The sequence below is a fragment of the Otolemur garnettii genome, unplaced genomic scaffold (genome assembly GCF_000181295.1).
Source record: "Otolemur garnettii isolate 467f Iridium unplaced genomic scaffold, OtoGar3 scaffold00105, whole genome shotgun sequence".
Taxonomy (NCBI): Eukaryota; Metazoa; Chordata; class Mammalia; order Primates; family Galagidae; genus Otolemur; species Otolemur garnettii.
Window position 1 is genome coordinate 7,461,081 of NW_003852500.1, and position 6,337 is coordinate 7,467,417.

Below are 6,337 nucleotides of genomic sequence, written 5' to 3' on the forward strand. Positions count from 1 at the left end.
CACATTCCCATTTCACCATCAATTTCCTTGTGCCCCTTCCCAGTCAATATCCCACCCCAAAGAAACAATTATTTGAATGTCTAACATCAAAAACTATTTTTCCTTGTTTTGAATAGAACACAACATGTGTTTATTTTGCACCTTTTTTTCCATCAGAGTGTTTCGGAGATTCATCTCTGTCTTCCATGTATCAGTGATTTATTTTTCATACTTCTTTGCAGTAGTCCATTGTAGAAGTCCAGCACAGTTTTTAATTCTTCCAATGAAAGGCATTTGTGCCTTTTCCAGTTCAGTGTCAATCCTGTAAATTATAGAAGAGGTCTTAACACTTGCTCAAAAAAGTGCAAAATAGTTTCCAAACTTCTATCTAGGCTCTCAGCAGCAATGCAGGAGAATCCAAGTTAGACAGCTCTCCCAAACCTTTGGGTACAAGAGACCATGGAAGTTACATGGAAGTTACATGGAAGACAGCTTTTCTTTTCTTTCTCTTCTTTTTGAGATAGAGTGTCACTATGTCAACCTCAGTAGAGTGCTCTGGCATCACAGCTCACAGCAACCTCAAACTCTTAGGCTTAAGCAATTCTCTTGCCTCAGCCTCCCAAGTAGCTGGGACTACAGGCATCCACCACAAGGCTATTTTTTGTCATAGTTGTCATTTTTGTTTTAGCTGGCCCAGACTGGGTTCAAACGTGCCAGCCTCAACGTACGTGGCTGGCACAATAACCACGGTGCTACAGGTGCTGAGCCAGAAGACAACTTTTCCATGGACTGGGAATTGGAGGGGGCATGGTTTGGGAATGATTCAAGTGCATTACGTTTATGGTGCCAAAATTTCTATTCATTTCATTATTTCTAATACTATTACATTGTAATATATAATGAAATAATTAAACAACTTGCATAGTGCAGAATCAATGGGAACCTTGAGTTTCTTTTCCTGCAACTAGAAGTTCCCAGTGCTATCATCACAGCCTCACTACAAGCTCAGATCATCAGGCATTAGATTCTCCTAAGGAACTCACAACCCACATCCCTCACACATGTTTTCATTTGTGAAATGTCTATTAGTCTTTGGCCCTTTTAAAAAATTATGGTTTCTCTCTTTTTATTATTATTTTTAGGAATTCTTTCTGCATTCTCTATGCACATCTTTTGTTGGATATATATAGATATTGTATCAAATAACTCTCCAACTAGATTGTGTGAAATTCTGGTGTACCTGAGACTAAGGAGATTTTTAGGATATGGAACTTCCAGTTTTATTTTTATTTTATGTGCAAATCAAATTTGGGTGTTAATATCCTTTTTTATTTATTTTTTTTGTTAGATCATAACTGTGTACATTACTGTATTTATGGGGTACCATGTGCTGATTTTATATATAATTTGGAATGTTTACATCAAACTAGTTAACATATCATTCACCTCTCTTATTTAATTGTTGTGTTTAGACATATCTACTCTACTATTAATATATTTGACATGTATACTTGCAATATAGCGTGAGAGTCCTGGACAATCCAGGATGACTAGTCACTCCACTTCCCAGTTCTTCCCATGTCTTGCTTTCCACTATTTTAATGATGCCTTTTAATGGATAGAAATTGTTCATTTTAACTAAGGAATATTTATCAGTCTTTCTGTTCAAGGTCTTAAAGATATCCTCCTATGTTTCCTTCATGAAACTTGTCTTTTCACATTTAGGTCTATGATACCAAATTAATTTTTTTTCTTTTCTTTTTCAACCAGGTTATGTTGATTGCATTTGTTAGGTACAGTCCCTCTGATATCGTCTTATAATTTTTATGTATAGTATGATGAGTGGTTCATGTGGAGTTTTTTTCCATTTGGATATCTAATTGACCAATCGTCATTGAATTAGAGATTTATTGCTTTCCCAACTCAATTGGGGTGGAGACTTTTCCATACCTCTGTTGAAAATTTATGTGTGTGTCTGTTGCTGACCCTTCTGTTCAATTTTATGGGTTTATTTTTCTATTTATTTGCTTACTAATGCCATATTTTCATAATCACTAGAGTGTTATGTCTTTATTTCTGATGAGTTCTCCAACTCTGTTCTTCTTTTAATCAATATTGCCTTGAGAAATTTAGGTGTTCATATATACTTTTTAACCCACTTTCCAATTGTGACAAAAATTCTCCAACAATTTTTACTGAGATTGTATTGTAACTATAGATGATACTGAAGAGAATTTGTATGTTAAGAATACAGAGCCTACTAATAAGTGAACATGATGTGTCCTTCCTTTTACTCATACCTTATTTATTTAATTTTTCTCTGTATCATACGTAAATTTCGCATGTAGAGTCCTTATCTTTTTATTAGAAATGTTCCTAGGTAATTCTCATGTATGGATGTTATTATAAATGACATTGTTTCAATTGTTAATTTAGTAATCTCTTAGTTTTTGCTGGTATATAGAAGTACAACTGGTTTTTGAATATTGACTTATATTCAGCACACTTGTTAAATTTACTATTTCTAAGATTTTGATTATAGATTCTTTTACATTTCCTATTTATCAAAACTCTAAAGGCTGTTTTATTTTTCCAGTATTTCAATAGATTTTATGTCTTTTCCTTATGTCATTGCCCTGGGTAAGACCTCTAGTATCATGGTGGATATATGAGGACTGACAATTAAGCTCATGAACTCATCCTACAAAAAGTGCTACATACCTCATTGCTGGATATCACTACAGTCACCTTCAAAGTACTCATCTTGGAAAGGTATGCACCAATGCCAGTGCCTAGTCCACCCTTCAAAGCAGTTTTGGAACTCATTTTCTGGAATAACCATCAGAGCTGTCATTGCACAAGGTCTGATAATTAAGTTCAAGAGCTTGCACCCATGCACTTACATTGGCAGCACTGTACAAACATCTCCATAAAGTTTTGTCACCTTGGTAAATCAGTGCCTTACACCTATGTTCACATTGACACATGGAAGTGTCTTTTTGAGTGGCATTCAATATTGTTGTTGCATGTTTTTGTGTGCGATTTGACAAAAGCTTAAAGGAAATAGTAATAAGATTGCTGTTATATTTTATTTATAAATCGATTGCATGTAAAATAATAAAATGTCATTATGCAAATGTAAATAAACCTATCTGCTGAACACACTATATTTAATAAAATGCTAATGATTATAATATTATGGTTGACCATGAGGAACACATAGGTAACACAGACATCCCATGACGAGTGAGTTTCTGTGCTTTACATCATTTAATTCTCACAAGAACAAGAACCAGGTAGGTCCCATTATTATTCATTTTAAGGATAGTGAAAGTGAGGTTCACAAAGACCAACTGGAGAGATGACACAGCTCTCAAGCCGTAGAGTCAGGGTTGAACTCATGTCCTGCTGATTCAGTCATGAAATCTCTGGCTCATATTGCTAGTCTATGTGGCCTTCCTCTTAGGCAGTTGAATAACTTAATCTGTACTCCCCTAGACCTTCCACACTCATTGTGATTTCTTCTTTTTTCTGTATCTCAATTTCATTATTTGTAACATGGGGATAATTTTTTTTTATTATTTTAGGGTACCATGAGGGTACAACCAGCTCACAATTTTTGAATTTTTTAGGTAGAGTCTCTCTTGTAGTTGTGTTCCACACCCAAAGGTGTGCCATACACCCCTAACCTTGTGCCCTTCAAGTGAGAGCACACCACATCCCCGACCAGTATCACTTCTCCCAACTTTCTCATTCCTCCTCCCCCAAACTTGAAGAGAATTAAGTTTTTCTCTTATTGGGCATGTGTGAGATCATCTATTGCAGCAGTTCTCAACCTGTGGGTCATGACCCACAGGCACTGTATGAAAGGGCTGCAGCCTTAGATATGTTGGGAACCACTGATATATTAGCTTCATAATAAAATTGAGTATATTGGATACTTGCTTTTTCATTCTTATGATACTTTACTAAGAAGAATGTTTCAACTCCATGCAGGTTAATGAAAAAGATGTAAAGTTGCCATCTTTTTATGGCTGAATAGTACTCCATGGTATACATATACCACAGGTTATTAATCTGTTCCTGAGTTGATGGGAATTTAGGTTGTTTCCACATCTTGAGAATTGCAAATTGAATTGCGATAAACAATCTAGTGAAAATGTCTTTATAATGACATGATTTTTTTTCTTCCAATTTTCAGTTGGTTGTCAATTCTCTCTGATCCTTTAGGCAGATTATACTATCATTGAAGAATGAGGAACTTAGTTGGTGGCCACTATTTTAAAAGATTGGTCTCAGCATTCTGGCTGTGATATTATATTTTATTTTGCAAGAGGTTAACATGGCAGGAAACTGGATAAAGGGGATAAGGGATCTCTCTGTATCATTGCTTAAAACAGCATGTGACTCTACAATTGTCCCAAAATAAATAGTTTAATTTCTTTTTAAGAGAAAAGAAATTTTCTCCTATAGATTTTCCAGGTATGGTCTCTAGCTTTTCTTTTTAAATAGTCACTCTTTTTTTTTTTTTTAGACAAAGTCTCACTTTATTAAGAAAGTTTATCCTTTTTTGTTGTTGTTGTTTTTTAAGACTATATGAAAGACACCACAGCCCCTGGAAGTCAAGCTTGGTTCACTGGGATACTGGCTAAGGAGTAGGCTCAGAATTCCATCTTGCTCTTAGGGCTCATTCATCCCTATGGGTTTTTTGGTTTTTCTGTTTGTTGGTTTGTTTTGCAGTTTTTGGCCAGGGCTGGGGTTGAACCTACCACCTCTGGCATTTGGGGCTGGTGCCCTACTCCTTTTAGCCTCACGCACTGCCCCATCCCTATGTGTTTTTATGGTCACTTCTTCCAGCTGAATTCTGGGCTCACTAAAATGCAGATCAGAGCTCTGACATTCAGGAATGAGGTGCATGTTTTCAGCACAATTGGGTATTCCCTGTCTTTAGATGCAGTTAGAAGTTATCTCCTTAACTCCTTTTTGGAGACAAGAGAGACAGAGACACAGCTGTCCTTGGAAGACCACAATCCTGAGAACAGCCTATAGTGAAGCTATTCCAAGACACAAAATATAAAACACTCAAAACTCTTTGAAAGTCCAAGATCCTTCTGATCAGATTATACCTTAAATACAACTAATTCTCAAGCACACAAGGAAAGTATGCACTTGAATCAGACACACTAAAAGTCAGAGTACGCCATATGCATGGGGGGATTGAGAGTGACAGGAACCTACTTCCCTCTACTGCTATTGCTTTGGGATGGTAGGAACTTGTTCAATAAACTAGTAGACACTTTTGCTGCATAGAATGTTAACCAGAATTCAGTTTAACTCAGAACACACTGGCATTTTATACCCAAAGTCACCTTAAGAAAGACATCTGTTGCATAGGAGGAGAGAATTTGATACTGAGATTATCTACCTTTCTGCAAGTTATTGAGTTTAGCACTTGGCAACATCAATTGCAGGGGGGAAATGCAAAAATTTTAAAGTTTTTCCTTTTGTTTATAGTTCTAGATTATGCTAATACTAGCTATATTAGTATAATCTTATCAATAACATCTTTATCAATAATATTTGATACAGAGGAAGATAATGCATTAAAGTTCCCATCTTGACAACCTGGGGGTATACAAAGCTATTTGTATCTCTAAAACCAATGATTCCAAGGGAGACACTTTGAAGTGTACTTCAAAGAGTACACTTACTAAGTGTACTGCTGATTCATTTGCAAAAACAGAAATATTAGTGAATTACCATTAACTTTTATAAGGCCATTATGACTTTATAGAATTTTCAAATATTACCTTGAAAAAATAAAGTGGTAATAAAGGAGTTCCTATGTATTCTTAGGTGTCACAAAGTTCAAGCATTAGAATATATCATGAACAGAGGATTAGGAGCAAGATGGCAGCCGAGTAACAGCTTCCTTGCAACTGGGCACGGTGAGTCTGGGGAGAAGAGACTTCAGGCGTCTCTGGCTAGTGGGATCTTCCCAGAAACATTCCTTCGGAGACACAGGGAGTCAGTGAGGGACTTCCGGACCCCATAAGGAGGACAAAAGCAGTGGAAAATTGGCAAGTGGTTTTGTGTGTTCGTTTGGTCTAATCCCACCCACAGCTGTAAGTACAACAGCAGTGAGATTGCAAACTGGAAAGGCCTTACCTGTGAGCTGTTTGGGTTTTTTTTTTTTTTTTGACTTGGCACTCAGTTGAACTACCTTGAGAGAACTTGAGCAAGAAAGCAGAGGTCTTTAAGCATTGTCTAGGGCCCCAGACTGAGCCGCTGAGCCAGACAGAGCTAATAGCATTCAGCTATGGGCCTCATGGAGCCATTGTGTAACTGAGCAGCCTAA